Below are 16,454 nucleotides of genomic sequence, written 5' to 3'. Positions count from 1 at the left end.
ATATAACTCAAGAACAGCCAAATGGAAGAAAGGCATAGGGCAAGGTATGGGGGGATGTGTGTGCACAGAGCTTCTATGTCCTCCCTGGGTGCACCACCCTCCCGACACCTTGATGTCTTCACCAACCCAGAAGCTTATCAAATCTTATTGTTCAAGAGATTTTATAGAGCTTAATCTCTAACCTCCCTCTGACCTCCCTTTCCCAGAGATCAGGGTATGGGGCTGAATATTCCAAGCTGTAACCCCTGGTCTTTCTGAGGCTCTCTAAGGGCCCCACCCTAAGTCACCTAATTAGCATAAAATCTGGTGTGATCAAAAAGAACTCCTTACCAATAAAAAAAGATAATTCTATCACTCGGGAAATCGAAAGGCTTTTAGGAGCCTTATGCCAGGAACCAGGCACAAAGACCAAATATGTTTCTTATTATACCGCAGTACTGCTAACAGAAACTGTAACCAGGAACACAGAGAGATAAGGGAGATGTGTCAGAGACTACCCTTCGCCCAACACTGTCACCAAGATTAATCCCCTTACCTTCTGCTCCTGAAGGAGATAATTTCTGGGCCAGTGATCTGAGAAGATGGGCCCTTTCTGAGGTTTTAAGTACCATCAGAATGTTCTCTAGAGTTATTCTCAAAATCAGTGGATAGAACCATGGAGAAAATGGGACAGCCAGAAAACAAATGTGCAAGAGAAAGAGATAAAGACAACTATTTTCTTTGTTGTCCCCAAATCACTGTACCACTAGGATGTTTTCAGGTATAAGTTATAGAAAAGCTGTGAATTGCTGAAACCATGAAGAAATTTATTATTTTAAAACATTTGGAAGGAGGTAGGTTCTGAGTCTGAACAAGAATTGAGTTTAATTTAATCCTTCCACTCCACCATTTTATTGGTTTTCTCCCAAGGGCTTCTTGAACATGACCACAAGATGGCTGCCATTGTTCCAGACATCACATCCACATAATCTCCCAAGCCAGAAGGATGAGGATGGGCAGAAAAATTGATCTCATTCACAAGCCTCTCTCATTTCATAAGAGAAAGAAATCTTTTCTCGAGTTTCTACAGGACCTCTTCTTACCTTTCGTTGGCAGAACTGAATGACTTACCCATCTCAAGAGCAATCCTTGGCAAAAAAAAATTTTTTTTAATGAGGTTGTCTTGATTGGCTTGGGATGAAGGTACATTGCCACCTGAATTAAATGGAGTTCATTTATCAAGGAATAAGGGGTGGTAGGTATTATATAGGTATAGCCTCCAAAGAAGTGTTCCCTTGCTGTCTCCTAGGGACATAGAGATTAATCAGTCATGGGCTCTGCCCTGGAGAAGCTGACCAACTGGATGGAGAGATAGAGAGTGCAGTGCTTAGTCACAGTAGAGTGGGGGCATATGTAGTGATAGAGAGATGCCTTGGTCATTATGTGATCCCCCAAAAGGAACATCTGACTCAGAACAACAGGGTCTAGGGTCACTTCCTGGAGGAGGTAACATCTAGGCTGAGCCTTAGAGACTTAGGTAAAGAGGGGAACGAAAACTGCATTTCCGGCAGAGGGCAGTGAAAATGCACAGGAAAGGGGCCAAGAAATAGGTTTCCTTAGGTTACTAGAGCACAGGTGTGAGGCAGAGAGCAATAAGCAAGGAGTCTGTGGAAGGCAGCAAGGGGCCATCTTTTAGAGGGTCTTGGATGCTACAAGAAGGACTTTGAATTTCTCCTTCAGAAAATGAAAAGCCTTTTAATCAGGAGAGGGACTTGTCAGGTGTGTGCTTCAGGAAAAAAAATGGTCCTAGAGTCCTGCAAAGGGATGGATTTGAGAATGCTCCCAATGGGAGGCAGAGATCTTAGGTGAAGAATGTTGCAAGAGGTCAAGGTGAAGTTGTTGAAGAGCTACTCAGATGCCTTGACCCCTGATGTTGAGGGACTTGAACTTTGGCATCCCACGGAGGGTGGAGGTTGAAGAAAACAATCAGATAGTTGAGTTTCAAAAGAGCCCAGTCTACTCCCCATATGCTGTTAAAACAAGTGCCATATTGGTGTCTTCTTGGGGCCATTGAGAAGCACAAGGAGTGCTGTTTCCTGTTACCCAATTGGTTTAGCTCATTTATCCCTTTCCCATCACTTTGGTGTATCTTCTGCTAAGACCATTAGAGCCAGAGTCACTCTCCTCAGGAGACCAGAACCTAGAACTGTCTAGAGCAAACCCACAGTCTTTGGAAAGTCCAGGTGAGAAATGCATCCCTGGGGGTTGGGGAGCAGACAAGGGCATGTGCCATAGGATGATGGGGACAAAAGACTCTGGAGTGAGTTGCAGAGAAATAGATGAGGATGAAACGAGTCCAGCGAACACACACAACTGTGTCAGGATGTTGTGCTGTGAAGGAGAGCCAAGGAATTGGTTGAGGACTAAAGAACGATGTGGACTTGAAGGATAGATTTTAAAAAAAGTAATAAGTTCTAGACCATATTGGGCTGCTGATGCGAATGAAGGAGTGGAGGGAAAATATTGATGCTGCAGGAGAGAGAAGGGATAAGTGAAGGAGGGAAGTTCTTGAGAACACGTGGGGGTGGGAATCAGGACAAGAGGAGGACAGATCTTGGGCAGGGCTGCCTGTCCTCTGCTCACAGGGGCAGAGGCAGAGAGCAGCGGTGTAGGAGCAGACAGGAGAGTGGATTTGGTGGAGTAAGAGGCACCGGCATTGGCAGGGTGGGGATGGGAGAGGAGGGTTGGAGCTTTGAGGAGAAAGCAGAAAGGCCAAAATAATTATTATGGATCACAGGAAGATAAAAGTAACAGGGAAACAGTAGATTTCCAGAGCAGTGATACGTCTCCACATGAAGAGACTGGTCCTGGATGCTCCATAGACCCACCAGCAGGGTTCAGCTCTGCTCCTTCAAGAATTGCAACCTTGGATGTTAGGCCAGTCACTTACCCTCTCAAAGCCCGAGTTTCTTCTTCTGTCACAAGGTGATGATGATGCTTAGCCAATTTGGAGCTTGGTGAGATCCATGGCAAGAAAGGGAAGGATGGGGTACAGTGACTGCCACGTAGGTCACAGGTGTCAGATCACAGGTTCTCTCCCCCACTCTCAAACCTTGGTGGAGTCACAGTTGCACAGCTTTTTCTCTCTTGTGTGTCCCCTCCTGTCACTGCAGAATCTTCCTGATTCATTGCACCAGTCTTTTCAAATGGTTGCCTTAGAGATTCTTGAGGACAAATAGTTCTCAGAGTGTCTCTGTAGTTGGATGGCGGGTGGGGTGGGAAAACACCTCCAAGTTGTTTCTGAGACTGTACAGCATCGATGTTCAATGGAAATGGGAACCACATACAGAGCTTTGAATTATCTGGTAAGCACTGTGAAAAAGTAAGAAGAAACAAGTGCAGTTTATTTTTATAAAATATTTTACTTAACTATATATTGCCAAATTATTATTTCAACGTGTCGTCAATATAAAAATTATTAATGAGATATGTCAGATTAGTTTTTCCCTCCTAAGTCTTTGAAATCTGACAAGCATATTCCTCTTAGGTCCCTTCCCAAATAGTGCCCAGCCTCATTTCAAGTGCCCCAAAGCCACACGTGGTGAGTGGCTGCTGTATTAGACAGCTCAGCTGTGGAGGCAGGATGGCAGGGCAGGGGCAGAAAGAGACCTTTGCTGGAATCTGACAGCATGAGCTGTTGGGTGACTTTAAGCAATTAACTTAAATGCTCTAAGTCTCAGTTTCCTCATCTATAAAGTGGGTATAATAATAATAACAAAAACTAACATTATTTAGTACATGGTGTGTGTCACTCACTGGCCCATGCTTTCTGGTATCACCCACTTCCTCCTCACAACAGCCATTTGAGAAGGATGCTGCAAGGGTTAGAAGGGAAGGAAAGCTCTTGGCAAGAGCCTGGCATGTGGTTTGCATACAGAATCTAGTTAAATCTCACACCCAGCACATATTTGGACTGAATACTGTCATGCTTTTCTGCATCCCCAAGAGTACTGAGCCCACCCAATGGATGGAAAAGCACAGCCCATCCATCTGGCCAAGATCACCACAGAGACAAGAGTGGAGATGAGTTGTCCTGCTCTGACTTCCTCAAGCACAGAATCCATGATGTGTGTTGTGTAACACTTAATGACATGTTGTCTGCTATAACTCGCTGAGTCATTTTGCCTCTCTTTGAAAACCAACCACATATTATGCCTGACCTCTCACAAAGGCAGAGGAAAAGAGGCTTTCATGACCCCCAAGTCAGAGGGCCAGACTCGAGGATGGAGAAGTTCTATACCTTGTAGCCCTCAGGAAGAGAGTCATAGGAGGAAGTAAGTCTTAGCTCGCCACTGCCTTACAAAGTGTCACGGAAGGTGTTTCTCACCAATTTTCTGATGTCCACACACCGTCTTCCTCTTTTTTTTTTTCCTTTATAAAAATTGTGATAAAATACACATAACATAAAATTTGCCATTTTAAGTATATAATTCAGTGGATTTAAATACATTCACATTGCTGTGCAACCATCACCACTGTCTAGTTCTAGAACTTTTTCATCACCCCAAACAGAAACTCTGTACCCATCAAGCAATAACTCCCCATTCCCCAGTCCCTGGCAACCACTCATATGCTTTCTGTCTCTGTGAATCTGCCTGTTCTGGATATTTCGTCTAAATGGAATCATACAAGATGTGACCTTTTGTGTCTGGCTTCTTTCACTTTTCAAGCTTCATCCGTGTCACAGCAGGTGGCAGAACTTCAGTCCTTTTCACAGCTGAATAATATTCCATGGTATGGATGGACCACATTTTGTTTCCCATTCACCTGTTGATGGACATTTTGGTTGTTTCCAACTTCTGGCTGTTGTGGAGAGCACTGCTGTGAACACGTGTGTGCAGGGTTTTGTTGGACTGCCTGTCTTCTGTCTACATCTTTTGCCCAGTGTTTTCTCTTGGAGGGCAAGGCCCTTGTCTTTAGCTAAGTAATCTGCTTGGTAGGTGGCTTGCATGTCAGCAATTGTCAGAGCCTCTGCGATACTGTGATTTATTATGAGGAATATCCATTTCATCTTCATCCTCCTTCATGGCAGGGATCTCCTAAAACCCTTGGAATTTCCTGTGATGAGAGCATAAAGGTGTCTTTTCTTATGTTAATGAAGTGACTTTGGAAGTCACCTAAGGATGGAGGCTGGTCACCAGAGGAACCAACCATGTGATTGGGACCTCTGGGGAGTGCTAGGGGGAAGGAGATTGAGTTCAATCACCAATGACCAATGATTTAATCAATGCTGCCAATGTAACGAAGCCATAAAAACCCAAAAGGGCAGGGTTTGGAGAGCTCACAGGTTGGTGAACCAGAACGCTTCCACGTGACACCGTGCTGGGCCCCAAATTCCACGAGGACAGAAGCTCCTTTGTTCAGGACCTCGCCCTGTGTATCCCTTCATCTGGCTGTTGATTCCTATCCTTTAATATCCTTTGTAATAAACCAGTAATCTAGTGAGTAAACTGGTTTCCTGAGTTCTGTGAGCCTTTCTTAGCAAATTACTCAAACCCCAAGAGGGGGTCAGGGGTCATGGGGACCTCTGATTTATAGCCAGTCTGCCAGAAGCACAGGTAACAACCTGGACTTGCAATTGGTGGCTGAAGTGGGGAGCAGTCTTCTGGGACTGAGCCCTGAACCCGTGGAATCTGATGCTGTCTCCAGTTAATAATGTCAGAAGTGAGTTGAGTCGCAGGACACCCGCCTGGTGTCGGCGGCTTCCTTAGTGTGGGGGAAACCCACACATCAGAATTGGTGTCAGAATCCCACCATTGCACCCCCAATAGCCATTCCTCACTTTCTTCCTCACTGACTGCACCCTTTTTCATGGCAGCAGTGCATCCAGCTCAGAGTCTAAATCACCAGTGGAGGAGCTGGATTGTGAATTTAATTTTAATTCATTTAAATCTAAATAGCTGCACGTGGCTGGTGGCCAATGTCTTGGCCTGTGTGGCTCTAGTGTGACTGAGGGCCTCCCTCCCTCCTCTCCCACCACACTCTGAGCTTGTCAAGGCTGTTCTGGGTCTGATTTGCCTTCGTATTTGGTCACAGAGCCTGGACACAGGCCCCACGAAATAGGAAAGAATGAGTGTCCTCATGCTCTCCTGTTTCCCAGATTTCTTTCTGCTTTTGACAAATGTGTTTGGGAGACAGGCATTGGTGTTTGCTGATGACTTTAAAACCTCCCAGAGATCTGCATGTCCTAGGCAAGAAGGTCACAAATCACCTCCAATGTGCAGAGGGCCGCAGGACGGTGGGATCACGGAGGCGATGCAATGGAGGGAGGCCAGGGGGTTGGATATTTAGGATCCCAGGAGGCTCGGGCTTCCCCCAGTGGTGCTAACACAGGCATTGTGGCCTCATGTACTTGGCTGTTTGGAAATCAGGAGGGACCCAGGTTCCTGTTACTCAAGCTGCCCCAGGTCCACTTCCCCTTCTCTTCCCTCTGCTCTGCTCCTTTGGAAATCACCGAAGCTTGAGATGTTTTGGGCAGGTCAGAAAACAGATGCACGAGGTAGAGAACTGGGAACCTCAACTCTTGGGTGACTCAGAGGGAGTGTTGGGGGCCAGACTCCTGTATCTTTGAGCCTCTGTCTTCTCATTTGTGAAATGGGTCTATTAACAATCCCTCCTATACAGGCTTGTCTGCACAGTGAAAAGAGACAGAGTATATTCACACAATGAGGTGCTAACCCTACAGGAATGAAAATGAGCAAATCATAACCACATGCACAACTGTGGGTGAACCTCACAGACATAATGTTGAGCGAAAGAAGCCAGGCATAGAGGAGGATGCACCGTGTGATTCCATTGACATGAAGTTTTAAAACCGGGGAACCAACCGATGCTGATTGGAGTCAGGACAGTGTGTATCCTTGTGTGCATGTAGGGTGACTGGCACGGGGCCAGTGGGGATGATCTGCTTCCTGATCTGGGTGCTGGTTACATTGTGAACATTTATTGATGGGACATTTATGATGTGTGCAATGCTCTGTATGTCTATTATACTTCAGTAACATATTTACTGAGACAGAAAAAGGAGGGAGGAGGAGATGGAGAGAAGGGAAGGACAGGGAGAGAAAGAGATAGAGAGAGAGGTGAGAGATGGAGAGAGTAGGAAAGGAAGGAGGAAGAAAGGATGGAGGGAAGGAGAAAGGAAGAGAGGAAGGAGGGAGGGAGGGACTGAGGGAGAGAGAAGGGAGGCAGGGAGGGAGGGGGCACTTTCCTGGCACAGAAAGGCAAAGTGTGAGTTTCAATTTTCTGCAGCTGAACAGATGAAGTGGCGTAAGTTGACACAGGGCTCAGTAAAGACCGTTAACATCATTTCTTACCTTTCCCCACCCTCGCCCCCATCCACACATCTGGAGACAGGGAGGGGAGGCTGGGAGAAACACCCTTAGTGCAGACAGAAATAGTGGGTTCCAAGCACAATCATCAGTGACCTGAAATATCTGACAATGCCTGAGGCAGAGAGGACACCATTGACCAGTTCCCTCTGTCTTCAATAATATTTCCATGGGCTGGATGTGGCCTCGGTCTTCCATGTCTCAGAGTAACCAGGGACCATGATTTCTGCGACTCGGACATGGTGGAGGCCCCATCTCTGTCCCCCACACACATATCAGTGGGAGCAACACCAATGATGTGTTGAGATGGCTCATACGAGCTCACAAAGAGACAGTTGTTAAAATATCAGGACTATTATGAGCCAACACTGAAAATCAGTCATATGAAATTGCAATTAAATAAGTGATATTCAAAACCAAGGCAATACATTCTTAAAAGTCATCACTTCCTAATTACTTTGCTCCATTTTGATGAACAAATGGAGTTCCAAGATGCACATTCTTCATTTCACTTTTGTCTCTCTCATTAACATGAACAAAATTACCAAACAGTCTGATGTTGTGACAACTGTTGGTGGCAGAATTGTGAAAACTCATACTGGGTTTTGCAAGAAATAGCAAGTTACCCTGAAATTATAGTTGTATGGAATTTACAATAAAGAGTATCATGTATTGTATTATTATTTGTTAACTATGTGCTACATACCCCTCATAATCAGTAAAACTTATCATAAATATACGTATTTATATACAGACATAGCTTTTTTTTTCCTGGAGAGCCGTTTGTTAAAACATTTAGCAGCACACCACAGTGCAGAAAGCACATGTGCTTAGGATTCTGTAAGAGTTGTGTTCAAATCCCAGCTCTGTCACTATTTGTGTGACCTTAAAGGAGTCAATTCCCTTTTTCAACCTCAGTTTTCTCTTCTTTAACATGGGAGCTGTAATAACTATCTGAGGGAGAGCTTTTGTGTAGAGCTCATGAACATGGAGTGGGTAGCCCAAGGCTTGGTATATATCACGACCACCATCAACATGGCTATTTCCACCTGCTGGAGACAGGCCTGCTCTTCTCTGCTTTCTCTGTCCTCTGAGATCCAGAGCACAATTACATGGCTGGTCCCATCAGACCTGCCCTTTCCATTCCTCACAGTCTTCCTTCCTCATTGTACGTCCCTTTGGCAATCAACAGAATGGGGAATCATTAGGCAGACTTTACTCTGAAATCCTTGGACCTGGGAAGAGAGGAGAGGGAACAGCTTCCTTGTGTTGACTTGAAAATCCTCAACATGAGTTTATTCTGGAATACCCAAAAGAATTGCAATTCGCGACGAGCATGTTATGGCAAACCATTGGGCAAATCCAGCAAACAAGGAAAGGAAGCTCCCTTTACAGAGAAAAAGGAGGAGAAAGGGGTGCTGTTCTAAATGAAAGACCATTGGGGGAAAGGAACAACATTTCAGGGCAGCAACAGCTTCTCATTGGCTGAGATGCTGCGTTTCTCATTGGCTGAGCTGCTGCATTTCTCATTGGCTGAGCTGCTGCATTTCTCATTGGCTGGTCTGTTGCCAGGTGGGGAGAGAAATCTTCCTTCAGCAGTAGTTTTACTTCCTGTCCAAGATGCAAGCATCTGTCTCCTCCTGTTTGGTCTAATTGACAATGTGTGATAGGGCGTGACAGCTCACACTACAGGCCTTCCTGACTCCAATTTAGCTAAGGTTTCTTTTGTTAATCTCCACACTTGTGACTTGTTCTGGTCCCATGCACCTTAGAAGAGGAAGGTCCCCATGAACTTCTCCAGGGCAGAGATTAGCACCCAGTGTATTACATGCTTGCATGTATATGGCACTGGGCTGGTATATTAGATTCCTAGGGCTGCTATGACTCATTACCACTAACCGTGGGGCTGAAAACCACAGAAATATTTTTTCTCACAGTTTTAGAGGCTAGAAGTCTGAAGTCAAGGTTTCAGGAGAGTTCAGCCTTCCTTCTGGAGGCTCTGAGGGAGATCCGTTCTATGCCTCCTTTTAGCTTCTGGAGGTTGCCTGCAATCCGTGGTGTTATGGATTGAATTGTGTCCCCCCAAATTCCTAAGTTGGAGTCCTAACCCGCCAGTACTCAGAATTTGGTTAGTAGGTTTTGCTGCAGATGTAATTATTAAAGTTAAGATGAGATCATATGGAGTAAGATGGTCCCCAACCCAATATGACTGGGTGTCCTTATGAAGAGGGGAATGTCAGACACAGACACACACACAGGGAGAATGTCATGTGAAGATGAGATTGGGGTGATGCTTCTACAAGACAAAGTTTGCCAAATGTTATCAGTAAACCACCGGAAGCTAGAGAAAAGGGCTGGAACAGATTCACAGCCCTCAGATTCACAACCCTGCCAAAACCTTGACCTCAGACTTCTAGCCTCCAGATCTGTGAGACAATAAATTTCTGTTGTGAAGCCATCGAGTTTGTGGTACTTCCTACAGAAGCCCTAGAAAGCTACTGCACTTGGCCTGTAGATGCATCACTCCAGTTTCCGTCTCTGTCTTCACATCATGTTCTCCTCTGCATTGACTGTTCAGTCATCTCCCTCAGCCTCACTCTTATGAGGACACTTGTCATTGAATTTAGGTGGGGTGATCTCATCTCAAAATCTTTAACTTCATCACCTCTGCAAAGACCCTTTTTCCAAGTTAGGTCAGATTCACAGGTACCAGGACTTAGGACTTGAACATATCTTTCAGAGGCCACCAGTCAACCCAGTATAGCTGGGGACTCATATACATCCCCTCATGGAATCCTCAGGGAAACTGAGGCTATGAGAGACCAAGTCACTTTCCCAAATTCACGCTGCTAGATGTCAGAGATGGGATTAGAATACAGGTCCTTCCAACTTGCTGCTGTGTCATTCTCTGTCACAGAGGAGGCTTAGTAACGATTGATGAATGAATGAGTGAGTGAATGAGTGAGTGAGTGAGTGAATGAAGCAACTCAGCAACAGGCATAGAAAGCTATCTTGTGTCAATATTTCCTAGAAACAGCAAATGACCAATGACGGAGTTTGGGAGCTCATTTAAACCAGGGTTCCATTCCTGGTCCCTCCAGCTCTCTGCATGACATTGAATATATCAAGACCTTAGTTTCCTTACCTGTAAAATGGGGATTGTAATACTTTCCTCAGATGTTTTTCAAGGGTGTTAAGTGAGAGAAAGCACACAGATCAACACCAGGCAGAAAGTAGGAGCCTGGAAATATCATTTCACTTTGGGAGGCATTTGTTCCCAGTCAGATGGTTCTCAAACATTACAGTGCATGAGAACCATCTGGGACGTGTCTTCAGTCATTGTTGGGGCCTTGAGCTCACTCACTGGGAGTGGGGCCTGGTAATCTGTATTTTCAGCAAACGCACACAGACGACTTGGATGCTCTGGTGCCCGCACACCAGTGTGCAGAACATCTGGCTACGTGATAACAAGAGCAGATGGTGGAGCCAGGTTCCGGTTGCGTCCTCTTGGGCACCTTCCTTCATCTCTCTGAGCCCCAATTTTGGCATTTGGAACTCATCACAGGGATCAGAGGAGTGTCAGCCAGGATGAAAACCCATAGCCTGGGTGCTGGCGATAGATGGACAGGACACCATGGCAGCATGATTTCCTCTTCTCATCTGGCAGGTTTCATCAGAAGGATGAAGTGATTCGAGCCACTGGATGGCGGGTGCCTGCAGCACTGACCACGGAAGGGGCCTCCAGGCTTCTGCTCCTCTGACTTCCTCTATCTGGAGCCCACAGGGGCTATTCTGAGCTTGCTGCCATGCCAAGCTCCTTGAGTAGGATGGTCTTTTCACCCACCCTGGAGAGATGAAGAAGCGGGGCCCGGGGATTCAGTCAATGCCCAGCATAGTTCCGTCCACTCACGTCAATGTGGTGATGGGCCCTCCTTGTCTGCCACCAGCCTTGGAACTCAGGAGTGTCTGACACCAGACCACAGGCTCCTCCCAGCTTCCTCCCTAGACGAGAGCTGAGGCAGCAGTGAAGGGTCCCCTGGCGTCCCCTGAGTCAGTCATGGAGGCTCTCAGCGACTGCTGGTTCAGGAACAGCTAAAACTCACCACAAATTCCAGTGGCCAGGCAGGCACGCTCTCTTAATCTGAAGAGCTACCCTCTGAGGGACAACTTGAGATATCACCATTTTACAGATGAGGAAAGAGAGGCTCAGGGGAATGAGAGGCTCCTTGCCAAGAACACGCAAGTAACCGGCTCTGCCCTGGGGGCCCCAGCCTGTCCCTCCAGCTCTCCATCCTCGCAACTGTCTCTGACTCAGACTGTGGTGTTCCTCCCATGGAGACTCTTCAGGACCTGGTCTGTGGTGGGGCAAACCCTGAACTCAAAGTGGATGATGGGAACTTCAGGAAGGGAGGGGTGGAGGCTCAGAGCCAAAGTTATGTGCCAAGAGTAACCTGAGGCTCACAAAATTTTCTGTCAGAGCTCAGAGGGTGATGGACTCAAGAGTCCAGGGGCCAGGCCTCCTCTTCAGCACACAGGAGTGTAAATCCCAGATCTTCCTCCTCTTGGTCCAGGAGTCCAGGCCCCCAGCCCCTCCTCCCACAGTGACCTTCTTGCCTGGCTCTGCTGCCCCCTAGCTGCATCACTCTGGCCAGGCCTCCATCTCCCTCTCTGGAAAATGAGACCCCTCCTCTCTTGCTGCAGGGATAGAGCTGCTGCAAAAGGAAGGCTCCCTCTCTCTCTGACTCTTTCTGGCTCTGTTTCCCTCCAGGGAAAAGGGTAGGAGCAATGGTGGAAGCTGGAGTGGAGGCATCTTCAGCTGGAGGACAGGGTTATGGGCAGACAGGGCCCTCCCCTTCTCCTCCCCTCTCCAGAGGTCCCACAGCTCCTCCCAGAGGCAGAAGCTGGATGTAGAGTCATCAGCATCTCCCTCCCACCCTCGCTCCCTCCCTCCCAGCATTTCTGCAGAATCTTGGGGGCTGAGGTGTTTCCCACAACAAGGGTGTGTGGGAGGAAGGGCCCCGCGTAACTCCAGTGGGTCCAGGCTCCACTGAGAGCACGGGGACCACGCCCTCTGAGTTCCTGGAAGCCCGAGGTGCTTTGCTTCCAGATTTGGGAACTCTGCTGATGCAGGGAGGCCTCGCCCAGAGTCCCACCTCCCTGGGAGCTCTCATTCCATCCGTCTGAGAGGTGGCCACCCCGAGCTGCTGGGTCGGGTGGGGGTCCCAGCTGCCTCCCACTTCTCTGCCTTCTTCCCTGTCTCTCCCTCTCCGTCCCCTCCCTCTTTGTCCTCCTCTTCTTTCTCTTTCCCTCTCTGTCCACCACCCTGACTCTCCATCCCAACCTCACTCATTCATTCATATTTATTGAGCACCTACTATGTACCAGGCACCCCTCCAACCCTGAGGAAACAGAGTCGTGAACACAACAGGCCAAGACCGCTGCCTGTGTAGAGCCTGCATTCTGGCAAGGGAGACGCACATCGTACAGAAAAGATAATAACCAGGCCAGGTGTGCTTTATGTGGGAGGGGGATAGATGCTGTGGAGAACAGAGCAAGTAGAGGAGGGTACAGGGGATTAGGACTCCAGGGTGGGGCAGGTTTCCACACTAAACAGGGTGGTCAGGTGAGCCAGCCCCTCTCCCTCCTCCCACCCTCCTCCCTTCCTCTCTTGTCCCCTCCTCCTCCCTCCCATCCTCCCTCCCTCCTGTGTCCCCTGCCTCCAGCTTCATCCCGTCCCTCCTTAGCTCCTCCCTCCTATCCTCCTCACTCCCCTTCTCCCTCCTTCCTTTCCTCCCTCTTTTCCTCCCTCCTCCTCTCTCCCTCCCCTCCTCCTCACTCCCATTCTCCCTCCCTTCCTCCCTCCTTCTCCCTCCTCTCCTCCTTCCCACCCCTCCCTCCTCCACCCTTCCTCCCTCCTCCCTTCCTTCCTGTCTTCTCTGTCTCTCAGTATCTAGACTGTCCTGAAGCACTTCCTTCCCACCCAGGACACCTGGCAGAGAAATCATTTTCCAGGACTCAAGCATTTAAAAAACCCAGACTTCCTCAAGTTACTCCCAGGCCCTACCCTCCCTAGTTCCCCAGGAGGCCAGTGATCACTAAGCAGGTACCTGCCCAAAATGAGGCAAATGTGGTCAGAAGGAGCTCAGAGGAAAGGCTCAGTGAGCCCGCCCACCATGTCTGCTCTCCAATGTCCTTGCCCCTCAGGGTTTCCTCAGACACCTCTGCTCAACCTCGCTCTGCACGACCCCATTGCTCCTCCAGTCCTACAGCCTCTGCCTGCATCCAAGCTCAGACTCAGCTCTCTCTCGCCCAGAGAAGACCCTCCTATGACCCTGCCACCCAGACATCCTGGCTCAAAGTCCCCAGTCCCTCATCCAGTTTATCCCTCACAGGCGCCCAGAGCTGACCCTGCCACTCCCCTGCTCCAAGCCATCCCATGGCTCCCCAGCACCCAGGACAAAGTCCTACATTCAAAAGCCTGCATGGAGAGAACCTGGCTATGCACTCCACACCCACCCCTGTGCTTCACCCTTTATGCTTGACAACATCAACCTGCCTGTACTTTCCTGACTGGCCAGGACATTTCTTGCCTTGATGCCCTTCCCAGCCCGCCTTCCAACCCCCAGCCCCACCCCATCCCCCCTTGCTCTGGCTAACTCCTTATCAGTCAGGACTCAGCTCCTCCAGGACATTCCCTCCTTGAAGAAGCCCTCCCTGACTCCCCCACCCCCAGGTTGGTACATCCCGGTCTGTGGTTTTCTGTTTACACAGCTGTCTCCTCCACCAGATTGGCAACTCCTCAAGGGCAGGGCCCGGGTCTGAGTCATCTCTGTGTGCCTGGCATCGCCCAGCCGAGAGCCTGGCCCACCACTGGCACAAGAGATGTCTCTATGGTGAACAATGTTCCTTCCTCTGCTTTTTCTCCATTTCTGCCTTATTACCTCCCCACTCTTCCCTCCTTCTGCCCTGGTGTTCTGTAAACCACACCCCGAGGTTGTCTGATGATAACTGAAATCGTGGGAGGGCCACTGTGGACCCAGGGCAGGGACCAGAGATCAGCCCCCATTGCAGGGGAGGGTTCTGGGAGAGACGGCTGTTACAGAGGGGAGCAGGAGGTGGTCCCACCACTACCAGGCCCTGCCTCTTGTGGGAGGGCCCATTTTCATCTGTCCTGGTCTTTCACCTCTTGTCTTGGCTGCTTCTAGCCTTGGTCATCTCTCCCTGCAAGGAATTCTGGGAGACTGGACATTAGGGTCTGAGGGAGGAGGGGGCTGGGCCTGGACTCCTGGGTCTGAGGGAGGAGGGGCTGGGGGTCTAGACTCCTGGATCCTGCAGGAAGAAACACTGGAGTTTAAAGTCCTGGTCCCTCCTCCATCATCCACACTCTGGTTTTAGAAACATCTGGTTTTATACAGCTGCTCCACCCAGGCAGGGCAGGGTGGGGGCTGGGCAACCAAATGCCCAGCTTCTGAGTGGAGCCTGGGCTGTCCCCCACCCCCACGCCGGGGTAGTAGAATCACCCTCCCCTCCTGCTCTGGGCTTGGCTCCCACTGGAGGACCCATCATCCTGACATAGCCAGACACCAGGCAGAGGCCCAGGCTCCTAGCAACAGTGTCAGAAACTGTCGGCTGGCCCCGCCCTGCTGAGATGGGTGGGGTGCCCCTCACTTGGGTCCTGAACTGGCTTTCTTCTCCCTGACATCCAGGCTCAGGCAAAGGCCCAACTTGGCCATAGACCCCCACACCCTCCCCGGGGAAACCCAGGGAGCGAGCACTTGGCATCTTGCAGGGGAAAGCTCCGGGACAGTCTGGATGAGATGGAGCCGCAGGGAGAAGGGAGGACTTAGAGCCAGAAAAAGAGAGAGAAACAGTGAGAGACATAGAGAGACATAGAGCCTCAGAGATACACAGAGATGCAGAGAGACAGAGGGAGGATAGAGACCGAGAGATAGAGAGAGACAGACAGAGACAGAGAAAGGAGAAAACAGGCAGCCATTGAGAGGAAAAATAGAAACAGAAACAAAAACTGGGAGACAGAAAAAAAAGGGGATAAGGATACAGATATTCAGAGAGAAACAGAGAGATGGAGACAGACAAACGAAGAGAGAGAAAGGCAGAGAAACACAAGGAGAGAAAGAAGAGAGAAAGAGAGAGACAAAAGATGAGAAAGTCAGGGAGAGACACAGAGAAAGAAAGGGAGACAGAATCAGAAAGTCAGGGAGACTGACAGGCAGAAATTCAGAGACAGACAGACGCAGACCCAGAGGGAAGCAAGCAGAAATGGACAGGCAGAGAGGGAATGGAGAGAGAGAGAAAAATGACAGAGCTAGGGAGGCAGGGAGAGAACCAGACAGACAGATGGATGGAGAAACAGACCCAGGGAGACAGAGACAAAATGACAAAGAGAAAGAGAGAGAAGGAGATGAGGACGTACAGAGATAAATAATCAGAGGTGCAGACACAGGGAGAGAGACAGCTGTGGGGAGAGAGAGAGACATCAGTAAGAGGAGCGGAGGGAAAGAAGTAGGTGCAGAGATGTTTATAAAAACTCATGCAAAGAAGGGCACAGAAACAATGACATTTATCACTGAGTCTCTGGGTCCTGAGGGGCTGGGGGCTCAGACGCCCTGAGACCCCGTCTCTTTGGCCTCTGAGAGGCCACTCTCACCCATCCTCTGACTCAGTCTCCTGTGTGGCTCCTGGGGGCAGCTGACCAACAACTCTCTGAGTTCAGCCCCCAGCCCCTGGAGAGACAAATCCCAGTGCTCCACTCCCCTCCCCAGCCCCTGGTGCGTGCACACACACGTGCACACGAACAGGCACACGCAGACCCACATCAATTAGGCACTGATGGGACAGACATTCACTCACAGCTCCAATTCCAGACAGCTGTGCCTCACAAGCCAGCGCACACAGTCACACCCACAAACATGCACGTGTGTGCATTTTACTCCATCTGCCAGTTGCCCTGACAAGTCCCTGGGGGACAGGAGGCCAGCGGCTGTGGGGAGAGGCTGTATGTTGGGAGAGGGGCGACTAGGGTGGGTGAGAAACGGGGGGAGGAGAGAGAGATTGGGGAGAAAG

General features: G+C 49.2%; 1 protein-coding gene across 3 annotated transcripts in view; it reads left to right on the top strand.

Annotated features, from left to right (window-relative positions):
- HAS1 (hyaluronan synthase 1) overlaps nt 1–16,454 on the top strand; it is a 57,502-nt gene that overhangs the window by 32,538 nt on the left and 8,510 nt on the right. The gene's annotated exons all lie outside the window — the stretch shown is intronic.

Source organism: Diceros bicornis, chromosome 34, assembly GCF_020826845.1.
Source record: "Diceros bicornis minor isolate mBicDic1 chromosome 34, mDicBic1.mat.cur, whole genome shotgun sequence".
NCBI classification, from domain to species: domain Eukaryota; kingdom Metazoa; phylum Chordata; class Mammalia; order Perissodactyla; family Rhinocerotidae; genus Diceros; species Diceros bicornis.
This window is presented reverse-complemented; position numbering and strand designations above follow the sequence as displayed.